General features: G+C 41.9%; 1 protein-coding gene across 1 annotated transcript in view; it reads left to right on the plus strand.

The window, feature by feature from the left end:
• The first annotated feature begins 1,930 nt into the window (after positions 1-1,930).
• pps (protein partner of snf) overlaps positions 1,931-15,161 on the plus strand; it is an 80,115-nt gene continuing 66,884 nt past the window's right edge. Inside the window, exon 1 of the mRNA XM_080280191.1 lies at positions 1,931-2,053. The gene's annotated coding sequence lies outside the window, so the exon portion shown is untranslated. The remainder of the gene's footprint in view (positions 2,054-15,161) is intronic.

Here is a 15,161-nt window from a genome sequence, read left to right on the forward strand (position 1 = left end):
TACACCTTACTGTTTTAGTCTGTTGTATAAATCCTTGAAACATCGCCATACTCTACTAATGTACAAAAGGATATTAACCAGCCATTTCCAAAAACAAATCGCCAAGGAAGAGGTGTTAGGGACCCTCCTTACCCTACACCCCAAGCACAGTGGCAGGTCCAAGGTCTACATCTACTACTACTACTACTACTACTATTAGCCTACTACCATCACCACTACTACTACTACTGCTATTACTACAACTACTACAGGACTACCACCACCACTACATCAGCACCACCACCACCACCACCACCACTACTACTACTACTACTACTTCTACAACTACTACTACTACTACTACTATTACTACTACTACTACTTCTACTACAACTGCCACTACATCCAGTCTCATTGCCACAAATCACTACATGAGAGGGAAGCCACTGAAGGCGGACCCCAGCTCACTCTCGAATCAAACGCTCGAGTAGGAACCTAAATACTGCAAGAAAATGTGCAGGGAGAGCGAGAGGGAGAAAGGACGAGGTGTAGAGTGACCCTACAGATGATGTGGTGGAGAGTGACCCTGCAAGAGATGATGTGGTGGAGAGTGACCCTACAGATGATGTGGTGGAGAGTGACCCCACAGGAGATGATGTGGTGGAGAGTGACCCTACAGATGATGTGGTGGAGAGTGACCCTACAGGAGATGATGTGGTGGAGAGTGACCCTGCAAGAGATGATGTGGTGGAGAGTGACCCTGCAAGAGATGATGTGGTGGAGAGTGACCCTACAAGAGATGATGTGGTGGAGAGTGACCCTACAAGAGATGATGTGGTGGAGAGTGACCCTACAGGAGATGATGTGGTGGAGAGTGACCCTACAGGAGATGATGTGGTGGAGAGTGACCCTACAGGAGATGATGTGGTGGAGAGTGACCCTACAAGAGATGATGTGGTGGAGAGTGACCCTACAAGAGATGATGTGGTGGAGAGTGACCCTACAAGAGATGATGTGGTGGAGAGTGACCCTGCAAGAGATGATGTGGTGGAGAGTGACCCAACAAGAGATGATGTGGTGGAGAGTGACCCTACAAGAGATGATGTGGTGGAGAGTGACCCTACAAGAGAAATACGAGGTGGAGAGACGAGATGATGAGGTAAAAAAAAAAAAAACTGATAAAGGACGCTTCGTAGTCGCTAAATCTTAGTTATTTATTTCACATATTATGCCTTAACTCCCCTCCCCCCTTTTGGCGTTATTTACACCGCCTTAATATCGACATGATCAATCACTGACATACAAGAGGATGTTGAGAATAAATTGCCACGAAAAGGTGTTACGAAATACCCAAAGTCTCATAAAACGTTCTTACAGTAACTGCATCAGTCATATATAGAAAGCAATATAATATGGAACCTCCTGTTTAATGGAAAACATACAAAATGCTAAAGGCAACTGATGGATAAATGGTGAAATGGGGAAAGAAGAGTGAGGGTTGATTAAATAACTACTGTATAACTCTGTGTACTGAAGAAGGTATAGAGGAGGACCAGCCACCTTGTAGCATATATGCTTTATATACTTTTACAGCAAGCCAATAGCCATTTCAATCAATCAATCAGTCCATGAAAACTATAACGAGTGAACATCGTTTGGGGGGATTTCGCATCTAGAGGTTCTTTTATCAGTAGTTTAACTCCTAACGTTGCCAATATAGCTTTATTCCACAAGATAAAGATAGTGGCTTCCATTTAGCAACAATTTTTATCGTCCGGGGAGAAGAAACCAAGCGGTGCCACAGAGATTTTAGGAAAGTCTGGGAGAATTATAGAGACTTTTTACTTTTGGCTAACTATTTCCACAATATATTTTTTGTGGTTAGCGCTTAGTGAGACCCAGATTAGCGATGTTAGTGAAGCGGACTGTGGCGACCCTGACAACTCCGCCATGATGGCCGTCAGGGAAGGGGTTTAGTAAACAACTCTCAATTTTCGTCTTTCACGTTGTTAGGAAGCCATGACTAGATACTGAGTGAGCTTCAAAAGTTCTACCGGGAGCTGCAGACTGTACGGTAAGTGTTGTAGTGGAGTTTGGGTGCTGGTAAGGTGGTGAAATAGGAGGTATTGATTTTGGAGAGGACGCGTGTCCCTCTCCGATTCTGCCATTGTATTACCTACGTACTTTCCTCCTTGTGGGGTGCGAGAGAGAGACGCCTTAACGTGCTGGCACCGATGTACCGGGGTGGCTCCACTACCCGGCCATGCAAACGTCTATCTATTCCCTCCCTATCCCTCCTGAGACAATGGTAAACAGCAGAGGGACAGCCTCAGCCTGCACTTCACTGGGTTCACGTTTCATAAGAACTTGGGGCTACAACTTCTATTACTAATACTCCCCTCCTTGTGGTAGGGATGATGCTCACTAGTACGCCATGCTTACCTCGTTAATACATGGGTGACTGTGGAAAATATAATCCCAGTGTTTGCCTCCACGAGAAGATGATCGAGAAATGTTATTAGTGTAGGTGTGAAATATGCAAGATGTGTATAATACCATCATCATTTCTCCATTTTAATTCACTTGTTAATTAGGTAAATATAATTAAACCCAGCTAATGGACAGTAAATTACACTCATTATTGGCTTAGGAAGAATACCATTTTCTCTATTGCAAATGCTTTTTAATTTTAGTAAGGAGGCAGAGGAGAATTTCAGGTTCCTATCTGCCTTTTATTTATCTCCGTTCAGAGGACCTAATACACTACAACTTAACGGGAAATAATTTTTGTGTGGTGCACCCATGTTCATTGGTTAATTTAGTGTGTTTTTTTAATGTCTCCACAAATTAGGGGAGTGTTCTCTATGGCATTTCCATTGTGAATTCATTTTTATGGTGCTTTCAGTCTCATATAAGTAATTTCTCCCATTGTGATGTGCGATCTTCACCCCACAACAACTGGAAAATCATGAGTAGTGGTGCTGGCTTGTGTTGGTCACCCTTGAACTGCCTTACTCGATGCAGCCCAAGTGATACCTCGTGTGGCATTTCAAACTACCAACGACAGCCTTTAATCGACCTGACCCATCGTTTACCCATCCTTATTTACTGAATGTGGAACAGCCAGTTATAGGATACACCCGTGTTTCATTTCATGTGTAAGTGCTGACATTGAACCATTAACTCAAACATCCATTTACTCTGTACATTTCACAGGAAGGGGGAGGGGGAGGCCGAGGATGAGATGGAGGGATGGGGTGGAGAGGTATATGAGAGAGGGGTGTGTGAGTTGGGAGCGGTGCAGTGAAATGGTGGGGGACAGGGCGACGTGGAGGTGATTTGTTTGTGGCCACCCTGAACGGGATTGAGGCGTCTGGCAATAGATTGACAGATAGAAGTCTTACAGTATTCAGCAGTTTTCCTTGCACATCATACATAGCATCGTAATAAATAATTCCCATGTTGATTGCCAGGTGTACAGTATTCAGCAATTTTCCTTCCACATCAGTACTGCAGCCGATATATCACCAATACAGTCTTTATTTTGTTTTAATACCGATCTTTACTGTTGATATTGGATATAGATGGAAGAAGCATTCACCCCAAACGGGATTGAGGCGTCTGGCAATAGATAGATAGATAGATAGATTCACTATTTTGCCAGATTCTTTGTGACAATGACCTTGACACTGTTTGCAGCTTAATATTGTTTTATTGAACACCATTAAAGGTTCAGAATAATAAATTGGTGAATGGGAAAGGAAACGAATGAAAAGAAAAAAGGCCGAAAGCAGCAAGTTGAGTGAGGTATACTGTGTGGTGGTTAAGTGTGGCAGCCGTGTGGGTTTATGTTGCTTTGTTTGGTCGTAATATTTAAGCCACACTTCTTATAGTAGTCTATTAAAAAAAAAAAAAAGTGATTTACTGCATAGCTATAACAAGAAAGAAGGCAGCAGATAGGGATGGTGATTAGCCAGTAACTCTTGAGGAGATGAGTAACATTTGGCAGTTTCATGCGTAAGCTACTATTGTAGTTAGTGTTCATGTGCGAAGTGATGCGCAGATTTGAGTGTAACTTCAGAACGAATATATAGCTTAGCAGATTACACAGTTACCATAAAGAGTTGCTCACTTCAACCAGAGAAACTTCAGTGCCAAGCTAAGTAAATAAGATGCTGTAGTTGGGGGAAAGAGGGAGGGGGAGGCCGAGGATGAGATGGAGAGATGGGGTGGAGAGGTATATGAGAGAGGGGGGTGTGAGTTGGGAGCAGGGGAGTGAAATGGCGGGGGACAGGGCGACTTGGAGGCGATTTATTTGTGGCCACCCCAAATGGGATTGAGGCGTCTGGCAATAGATAGATAGATAGTTACATACTTGAATGAAGACCATCTCAAAGTCAAGAAAAGCATGACATTGTGTGTGTAATATGAGTCAGTACAGTACACTATACTAGGCTACATATGTACAGTACAGTAAGTGCTTGGCATACATTGGACTTAGTTATTGATGTTTTATTGAATGGAAAGTGGTTTTAATCATAGTATAAATAAGGAACAGTCTCTAACAACTGTTGTGTTAAATCCACTCTCAGGGATCACAACAGGTGCATTTTTTCCACTGTGCATTGCAGGTCTGGCCTGAGTTGGTTAATGATAAAACTGTTACATACCATACCTTTTAAGTACAGGTCATCCCAGTTATAATGATGACATGTGTTTGGGAAGTCCTGTCATTGAGCCGGGGTATCGTTAAAGAGGGACATTATAACATAGAAAGTAGAGGGATGTGTTTGGGAGCCTTGGAGTCCTCCCCCCCCAATGAAGTCCTAAACCCACCCAAATGAGTCCAAAAACAAGTTCCTGGCTCACCCAAACCCCCAAACAGCATTAAAACAAGCTAAACTAAACCAAACATAAAATCTGAAAATCATCAAAAATAAGTCTGGGAAAAAAATCAAGCTTAGGAAACTGGACCCCAGAATGACAATGTTCACCCCACCTGTGACTAAAACACATTTGTCTGAGTCTAGAAATTGTTTATAAATCAATGTAAACACAAAATTTAAGTCTGAAATGTCATCAAAATTGGTTTAAAAAAAACAAAACCCATCGGATAACCAGGGATTGACCATCGTTAGGCAGGGAAGGGTGTTACTTTTTTTACATCACTAAGGCAGGGTATTGCATAAAGGGGGATCGTAAAGCGGGGTATACCTGTATAAATGTTTCATTTTACGGCTAATGGTGGGCCGGCCAAGATTTTACATATGGTACGTTTGTGTACAGTGTAAATGTTGTGTTTTATTATTTGGGTAACTACCAGAAGCTCGTATACATTATGCGTTTCATGTGTTGTTAATTACCAAGAATTGGCTTAGATTTAGAAGCTAAAATCTTGTATGGTTTCTGTTTGTCTAATACAGTAATTGAGTGTTAAGCAACGTTGGGTCTGGTTAGTACTTGGATGGGTGACCGCCTGGGGACACCAGATGCTGTTGGCATAACGTTCTCCGTACGTGTCAAGTGGGGTTGGTGGAGGATTAGTGCCCCTCCCTGTAAAACAACTCTAAGCCCTTGGCCACCTTGTCTGGGATACATGGCGTCTGGCAATGAATGAATGAATGAATGAGTGTTGCATACTTTTAGGGAAGCACAAAAGGTGTGTTGTGTTGCCTACTAATTACGTCCAGTGGCAAAGACATTACCTAGCTGCCATACTTGTGTGTAAAGTATTGTGTCTTAAGATTTTATTATATAACAGTATAGTACAGTTATTATTTTATAGCATCTTTAAAATAATAATCCAAGTAGAGAAGCTAAAGAAATTGTGATATTTCAATGCAGCCCAATAGATCAATACTTTTCCTTCCACATCATACATGGCTAGCACCTTAATTCTTTCCCATGTTCATTGCCATATGCATTGTGACACGATGCAGTGGGACCAGAAAATACCTCCAATCAAGTACAGTATCATTTGAATTGAGAGGCATACAGTTCATAGCTTCAGTTCAAGGCACGTTTAAGAATACCCACACTTTTAACTTATTGTTGCATCACCCTCCTTTATAATGAAAAAAAAAAAAAAAGTCACCCCACGCTACACCAAGGTTTGTTTCCTCATTTGTAAAGGAAGCTTCCTAACACCTCCTTCTTAGCAGTTTATTTTTGGATGTGGCGGGTTGATATTCTTTTGTATGCTGTTTGTGCAGAAGATGGTCGTATTGGAAGGATTTATGTAGCACAGACTAGGACAGTAAGATGTGATAAGCAAAATATATCAGTTATGAAAATGTGTTAGGGAGCTTTCGTAACCAATGAGAAGACCAACATGTCTAAGCAACAACTTCCCTCCTTCACCTAGTACTGCTTTCACAAGCACATGCTGTATATAAACAGCCACCACAGCCATCCAGAACCTCCATCATGATTCATCACCAGACATCTCTACCCAGGGAGACACAAGTGCACGTAGCCAGACTATGATGTGGCCATTACCCTCCCCTGCTACAGTATAGTACCAATACAAAATGTAACTCACAAACAGTCCACCATACCAACATTGCAGTGCATCCCCCCACACCACAACACACGTCCACTATGCCCACACTGCAATGCTTCCTCCAACACCACAAAACACTTGCCTCATGCATTATGTTGCTCATGGCACGCAGTCCTTCAATGTAACATCAACATTTTGAACTGTTTGAAGTTGCTTGTTGCCTGCAGTCAGTGGGTTCACATTCAGATAAGCCTGGGATTGCAGCAATAACAACAAAGAAATGATTTTTCTAGATCTCTAAATGCCATTAAAATCTTGCAGTCCTTCCCACAAGCCTTTTCCACTTTCTGCAGTACTGTGGATTCCCCTCCTACCCTGTACTGTTTGATATTTGGCATTATCAGCGTTCAACTTTTTATACTCTCCCCACTTTTTTTTTCTTTTCTTCTTTTAATATTACTTGTCTTGCGCCACTCACTCAGTGTAGTGCTGCTCTCGGGTGTCTGCCCTGGCCTCTTCTCCATCCTTCTTTCCTTCCATCTTCTTCTATCTTTCTTTCCTTCATTCTTTCCTCGTCCTTCTGCCTACGGGTGACTTTACACTCCCTCTTCTGTCTTTCATTCCTTCATTCTTTCCTCTTCCTTCTGCCTATGGGTGACTCTACACTGAGTGACAAGCCAAATGGTTTCCTGTATACCAGGAAACTATTTGCTACACTGGGTGCTAACCATATAAACAAATTTTGGCACCTGGTGATTTAGTGGGTAATTATTGTGCTCCAATCGGATTGAGCCGGTGCAGGTTTATATCCAAGGGGTGGTTGGGGTTTATTGCTCACATAATGCCACTCCAGTGACTATGATCTCCAGTCTTTCAAACGCAGTGTGTCCAGGCATCTCAAAATGATCGGATCTTGAATTTGGCTCTCTATTGTATTTTGTTTTTCTCTTGGAGGGAACTGTTACTGTGGGCTCATGGCCTTTGGTTCCTTCTTCCTCGCATTAAAAAAAAAAAAAAAAAAAATGCCACTCAGGGATGAGTGAGGTTGGTCACTCTCATCTTAAATGTCAGGACCAACTGCCTAGCCCCGGGCTCCTACGCCGCTCATGGGGAAACGTAGGATTGGATGATGGATGGATGGATGGCCTTGCGGTTTAATGATCGCTGTAGTAGAGAGAGACTACGACTGGTGAGTATACTGCAATCCACCACCAAAACAGTCATCACCTCGAGACAAAATCCACCAAGATATCCTCAGCGTGGTCTTGCTTTTCAGTTCCCAGTGACAGTAGATGTTACTAGTACAGTACTGTATTTGAGCCTTTACCCTTCGAATTAGGTGAAGAATTATGTAGAACTTCCTTGGTTCTTCCAGGCATTTTTCATCTGTTGAGGGAAACTCTCTAGTATTTTAATGGGTAAATGACAATATCTAACCCCCTCCCATTATATAAGACTATCCATAAGCTCATTAAAATTGCTTGAAAGTAGCAAGAAGACAGTAAGAAAGGCATCATGGGAGGGAAGGGGTTTGATGAACAAATTGAAATGTGTGCAGTCTTGCAATGTCGTACCTTGTAAACAGAGTGATTGCACCATCCCAGTTCTGAGTTTTGCCTCCCCCCGACCCCCTTCCCTTTTTTTTTAGTTATTGTTAGTGTGATCTGTGCATTACTGTTCTGGGTAAGTTACATAGTTTTTGAGCTTGAAATGACAGAAAATTAGTGAAATGTGTGATCAGTCATACAACATTCTTGTTAGCTGAGAGAATTGCATCATCCCAGTCACAACTTATTTGCGTACATGTACTGGTTGGCATCCTCATAGTGATGCAATATATGGAATGACAGTATTTTCAAGCTCTAAAGTGACATAAATTGAGAGAAAATTGTGTGAAAATTATTATACATTGCTGGCCAACAGTTCACGTAATTGGAATAACCCATAGTAATAGCCTACAGCATAAACAGTGTGATTGCATCATCCCAGTTCAGAGTAGTGCTTACCGTTATTAGCAGTTATCTTCTGTTTGGCCATGTGGAGAGGATGGAGAGTGAGAGACTGACAAGGAGAGTGTATGTGAATGAGGTGGAGGGGAGGAGAGGGACAGGGAGGCCAAGGATGAGATGGAAGGATGAGTGGAGAGGTATATGAGAGAGGGCAGTGAAGTGACGTGGGACAGGGTGACATGGAAGTGACGTGGGACAGGGTGACATGGAGGCGATTTGTTTGTGGCCGCCCCTTACAGAATTAAGACATCTGGCAATAGATAGATAGATACATCTTCTGTATGATCAGTGGATTTTAATTCAGAATAGCAGTTAATACAGTCAAACCAGGGATATATATATATGTTATTCTTATTGATACCATTTGACAGTTTTACCCACCTTCTGATAGACTTTTTAAACTGATGGAATTAGATACAGCCTTGATAAGCCCCTTCAATATGAAAGGCCTCTGTTAAGTGGAAAAACAAAATCTGGTACAGAGTAAGGTAAAAAGGATGTTGCCTGGATTGATAGGGATATTTTATTTATGTAGTTGTTTATTTTTAGCTTTAAAGTGACAAGCCGAGTGATGTAAATGAACAGAACCGTATGTTATGTAAATTCACCCAGTCCTTCCCTGCTTAATAAATTCAAGGCAGTTTGGAGAGCCACTGGAAACACCACCAGGGTAAATACAGTGACGTGTTTCACCCCTGCACTCCTGGCTGTCTGTGAGTGTGGGGGAGTGAGAGGCACAATATGCATTTAGCTTCAAGGGCTAATTCTGCATCTACATCTCACAGCTTATCACACTGTAGGAGCTGGACCGTGTGTGTGTGTGCTGGTAGTATTATTTCACCTTGTTTTACACTCAGCAATCTTTCTGTAATGGTTTATAGTAGCAGTGTTGTGGTGCTTTTATGTGGTTATGTACTTTCTATAGGGTGCCTCTGGACTTAGAAAATAGATAAAGCCATATAAGAGCAACCCTGACTGGCATACTAAACCTTCAGATCAACTTGGTGACAAGTGAAACAATAAATTTTGTGGAAGGTGAGGGTACAGTACATTGCTCAGCCTGCAACAGAAATAATATAGTATCCATTAAGCACTCTAAGCAAAATGACAACAACTCTCTAATGGAGGGATGGAGTAGAGAAGTATATGAGTTGGGGGACAGCAGTGAAATGACAGGGGACAGGGTGACATGGAGGCAGTTTGTTTGTGGCCATCCCTTAAAGGATTAAGGCATCTGGCAAGAAATAGATACAAGTTGTCCTCGCTATAACATTGAGGTGCATTTGGGAAAACCCATCGTTGAGCCAGGGTATTGTTAAACAGGGAAGGTGTAGCATAGAAAGTATAGGGATGCGTTTTGGAGCCCTGGGATTCCCCCTACCCCAACTAGGTCCAAAACCCACCCAAGTGAGTCCAAAAACAAGTTTCTAACTCAACTAAACCCCTAAATAGCCTTAAAACAAGCTAAACTAAACCTAAAAGCAGTTTATACCCGGTAAGTCGCTCAGACTCAAAAATAAAATCTGAAAATCATCAAAAATAAGTGTGGAAAAAATCAAACTTAGTAAACTGTATCCAAAAATAACTGTTCACCCCACCTATAACTAAAACACATTAATCTGAGTCTAAGAACATTTACAAGTATATATCAGCATAAACACAAAATTTAAGTCTATAATATCATCCAAATTAGTAAAAAGAAAACAAATCCCATTGGATAACTGGGGACTGGCCATCATTAGGTAAGGAAGGGTGTTAGTTTTTTTTAACATCACTAAGGTGGGGTATTGTATAAAGGGGGATCATAAAGCAGGGTATACTTGTAAATAGAGTTCTCAGTCCAAGTGTAAACATTCAAAGCTTTGTAGTGAGTTGTGTAGAGGGTGACACTAGGGTGAATCATGTAGGTACAGTATGTCATTAAAAGAAACTCACTATTAAGGTGTTGGCTGGGCATTTCTTTTGTAGCAAGCCATTTGTATTAGTTTGAAAAATCATGAGTGTATATTTTTGTATTGCCATATATACATTTTTTTTTTTTTTTTTTTAATGAAAGGAAGAAGGAACCAAAGGCCAGAAGCCCACAAGATTGCTCCAAAAAAAATAAATAAATAAAAGAAAAAACAACAGAACCAGTTTCAAGATCCGTTCTACTTTGAACAACAGAGCCAGTTTCAAGATCCGTTCTACTTTTCTATTCTGAATTGGTGCAAAAGATGGTGATCCAAGGCAGCAAAAATTCAGAGACCAGTCATTCAGATAATGGGGTTTTCTGTACTATAAGATGCATACTCTGACCTGGTGAAGATCTCTAACTCCTTCCTGCTCAGTTTATGGTGAAGTGTATGCAGATTGAAGGTTTGATTTATGTAGTAACCAAGGAGACTCTTACCTCAAAATTAAGGCTTAAATTTCTACCTATCTAGTTATAGTCTGATACCCTAATCCCACCATTTGACTGCCCTCCCCTCAACTTACTCCCTCCTCCCTCATATACCTCTCAGCTTAAATTTTTAATGCAACGTAATACTATATTCAAGCTATGAGTGACCAGGCCTCGTCATATGAAAACAGATTGACTTAAGTGTGATAAGTGAAGATGGGAGCTGAGAGGTTGAAGTGTGAGAAAGGGTACATGAGGAAAGGAGGGTTGAGCTGACAAGAAATGAGAAGGTGAGCATGGAAGTAAAATGTAATTGCACAGTGTTATGGTATTAAGACTTCCACACCAGAATATGGAAGTGAAGCTTGGACTTTGCTGGAAGGACAAAAAATGAAAGTGTTGGTACAAGAAAATCAGGGAACAGTCAGTGAAGAAGCAGTCGCGGAGAGTCAGGATTGTTGTCTGTTGGATATGAAGCGATAAAGGCCTGTGTGTTGGGGATTTGTTTTGCTAATTGCACCTTACTGCCCTCCTGTGTGTTAGTTAAATCGGTAAATCTTTCTAATATCACCTCACCTCACATACATAGCATACAAAAGGATAATAACCATCTGTATCTAAAAGGAAATCGTTAAGGAGAGGTGCTAGGGAACTTCCTATGAGAGTATGGGTGAGAAAGATTGACATGAACACTGCCGTAAGGATATTGATTATGATTGGGATGGGAAGGGTCTTAACATTGCTAAATTAGTGTAGTAACCACCTCCTGAAATTGAAATAGAGGTTAGTGAAAAGCTCTGTGGGAAGGATGAAGATGGGTAAAGTGGGTGGTACAGCCCTGAGCAAATTTTCGCCAACAGTCCTCTGCCAGCATGGTGTGTTGCCTTCCGTATTTCTCATTCTTCCCCAAACAAGACAGTATCCTTCCTTCTCATACTTGTGTGTGTGTGTGTGTGTGTGTGTGTGTGTGTGGTATGGTGTGGCATGTGGGGGGGTGTTTCATTTTGCAAAAGCATAAACACAGTTCATATAACACCATTCATTACCGTACCACAATCAGAAGAGAAGTGTCAGTGAACTCTGCCCATGGGCGTACCTCAGTAGTAGTGAATGAGATGCTTGAAGCTGTTGCTAATTTAGTTGTAAAAATTATATAAGTAATGAAGTTGATAAGTACAGTTGTAAAGGGAGAACATGTCTGCAAGTGGGTTGGCGGAGGGTTAATGCCCCTCCCTGTAAAACAACTAACTCAAAAGTCAAACGGTCACCTCTTATGAGATTATGCCGCCTAGCTGTAGATAGATAGATAGAAGGGGAGAAACAGTACCAGGAGATTGGTTGACGAGTGTACTGTAATCATCTACCAATTGCCAGATGCCTTAATCCCGTAAGGGGTGGCGACAAACAAATGTGCCTCCATGTCACCCTGTCCCCTGCCATTTCACTGCCCTGCTCCAAGCTCACACCCCCCTCTTTCATATACCTCTCCACTCCATCCCTCCATCTCATCCTTGGCCTCCCCTTCCCTCTCCCCCCCTTCACCTCACTCACATACGCTCTCCTCATCAGTCTCTCGCTCAGCATCCTCTCCACATGGCCAAACCACCACAGTGTGTTATCAGGAATGTATATAATGATAGTGGTGCAGTGGAGAGAGATACAGTAATCACAGAAGGTTGAGGTGGTTAGATTAGACAGAGGAAGGTTATGGAAAGGATCATTGAGAGTGTAATGAGAGAGAATGAGCTCGTAATAAGAGAACGAACATAAATGCAGTTTGGTTTTATGTCAGGAAGAGGGATAACTGATATGGTATTCATCGTTCGACAGCTGCAAGAGAAATCACGCAAAAATCATAAAGCTGTAGTGTGGAATCATAGAAGTCATTTTTAAAGTCCCAAAGGTGGTAGTAAAATGGGCTGTGGAAAGTTGTATTGACATGTACAGTATTTTTTCTATTTTATTTTCAGTTTATTATGTTTATTTCATGCATAACCTAAGAAAATTGTATGAGTGATTTAACCCTTTAACCGCGGGTATTGTTTTGGTCTGACTGTCCTCTCCCGCGGGGGTTTCAGCCAAATGTAAACAAACCTTTAAACCTTAATAACTCTGCACAGAATAAAGCTAGAGAAAAAAATAAGGTACCATTAGAAAGTACTAACCTTCAGCTTTCCATTGATGTAGGTTTCATGACTTTGTTGACTTTCACAGGACGGGCAGTGCCGTTAGAAGTGAGGGGTGTAAAATCACTATTTTTCGCTCACACATCATTACCTTCGCTCATACACCATTACCAAATGCCAACCTCATTCTGATAATAATACTATAAACATATATGAACACTGCACATACGATAAACACCCACTCTGTGTTCACTGAGGCAGGTAAAAGGCACTGTAATTACCTGCACTTCACTGCCACATCAACGGTGTTGTAATCACTATTTTTCGCTCACACACCATTACCAAATGCCAACCTCATTCTGATAATAATACTATAAACATATATGAACACTGCACATACGATAAACACCCACTCTGTGTTCACTGAGGCAGGTAAAAGGCACTGTAATTGCCTGCACTTCACTGCCACATCAGCGGTGTTGTAATCACTATTTTTCGCTCACACACCATTACCAAATGCCAATCACATTCTGATAATAATACTATAAACATATATGAACACTGCACATACGATAAACACCCACTCTGTGTTCACTGAGACAGGTAAAAGGCACTGTAATTGCCTGCACTTCACTGCCACATCAACATGTGTTGTCACTCACACAGCTGGACAGATACTGATGCGCGCTTGGTCAGGGGTGGGGTGGGGGGCCCAGGGGGTGGGAGGTGGGGCCCCAGGGGGGGAAGAGGGAGGTGGGGGTCGGCTGGAGTGAAAGAACTTAATAGCTACTCTCCCTTGAAACAATTGGCGCACGGAAAAAACGCGGGGTATTCAAAATATTCACAAACATTCGAGAATGACACCCGCGGTTTGGTCCAGTTTTTGCAACGTCATTCTGGAATGACACCCGCGGTTAAAGGGTTAAGGGACCAGTGGTATATGCTGAAACTTGTCTAATTGGAGATGATAAATAAATGAACCACTTAAGCACAGTACCTTTTGATGATGGAATAATGAAGTAGACTTTGCCGTAAGATATAAAGAGAAATGGGGATATGCTCAGGGCGTGGGAAAAAAAGTGGCAGAGAATGGATGATGACGGTTGGAAGCGGATTGTGAGAGGTGTGAATGTTGAGGGTAGGGTTGCAAGAGGCAGACCCAAAAAGACCTTGGACGAGGCCATAGTGTGACCTCAGGGACAAGGGACAGAATGAGGAGGCTACCAGAGATCAAACAGCGTGGAGAGCCGCCATTAGTGGATCAAAGGCGATGCATGCATGTTAGAGCCTTTATAAACAACGGGCCAAGTGAAGAGAGAGAGGTTGAAGGGAGTTAGTGGGAAGGAAGGGATGAACAGCCTTTGCCTCCATCCTGTTTACAAGAGCCGCATATGATGGAAACAAACTGACTGAAGTGATTGAGACTAGAAATTAGGTAAAAAGCCGATATTGAATAGATCTGTTGGAATTTGGAAACCCTAAGGGGCAGCTGGATTTTTTTAAATTTCTTTCCTTCATTCTTTCCACTTCCTTCTGCCTACGGGTGACTTTACACTCCCTTCTGTCTTTCTTTCCTTCATTCTTTCCTCTTCCTTCTGCCTATGGGTGACTTTACACCGAGTGCAAAGCCAAATGGTTTCCTGTACACCAGGAAACCATTTACTTCGCTGGGTGGTAAGCATATAACCAAATTATGGCTCCTGGTGGTTTAGTGGGTAATTAAGGCGCTCCAATTGGATTGAGCCGGTGCAGGTTTATATCCAAGGGATGGTTGGGGTTTATTGCTTACTTAATGCCACTCAGGGATGGGTGAGGCTGGTCACTCTCATCTTGAATGTCAGGACCAACTTGCCTAGCCCCAGGCTCCTACACTCCTCATGGGACGACAGGATTGGATGATGGATGGATGGATTATTATTATTATTATTTTTTTAATTTATTTTTTTTTAATGCCACAAGAGACATCCTGGTCATCTACTCCCTGTGGTGAATTATGGTAGTCCAGCTTTAATGTCCCTCCTCACTGAATTTTTTTTTTTTAATCCATTTTCATCATCTGTTTCTGTTTTTTAATGCTGTTGTAATGATGATGATGATGATGATCGATTAATATTATGGTGGTGGTGTTCGTGGTGATGATGATGATGATGATGATGATGATG

The sequence above is a fragment of the Coenobita brevimanus genome, chromosome 83 (genome assembly GCF_032717465.1).
Source record: "Coenobita brevimanus isolate Jiangsu-jjx chromosome 83, ASM3271746v2, whole genome shotgun sequence".
Classification (NCBI taxonomy): Eukaryota; Metazoa; Arthropoda; class Malacostraca; order Decapoda; family Coenobitidae; genus Coenobita; species Coenobita brevimanus.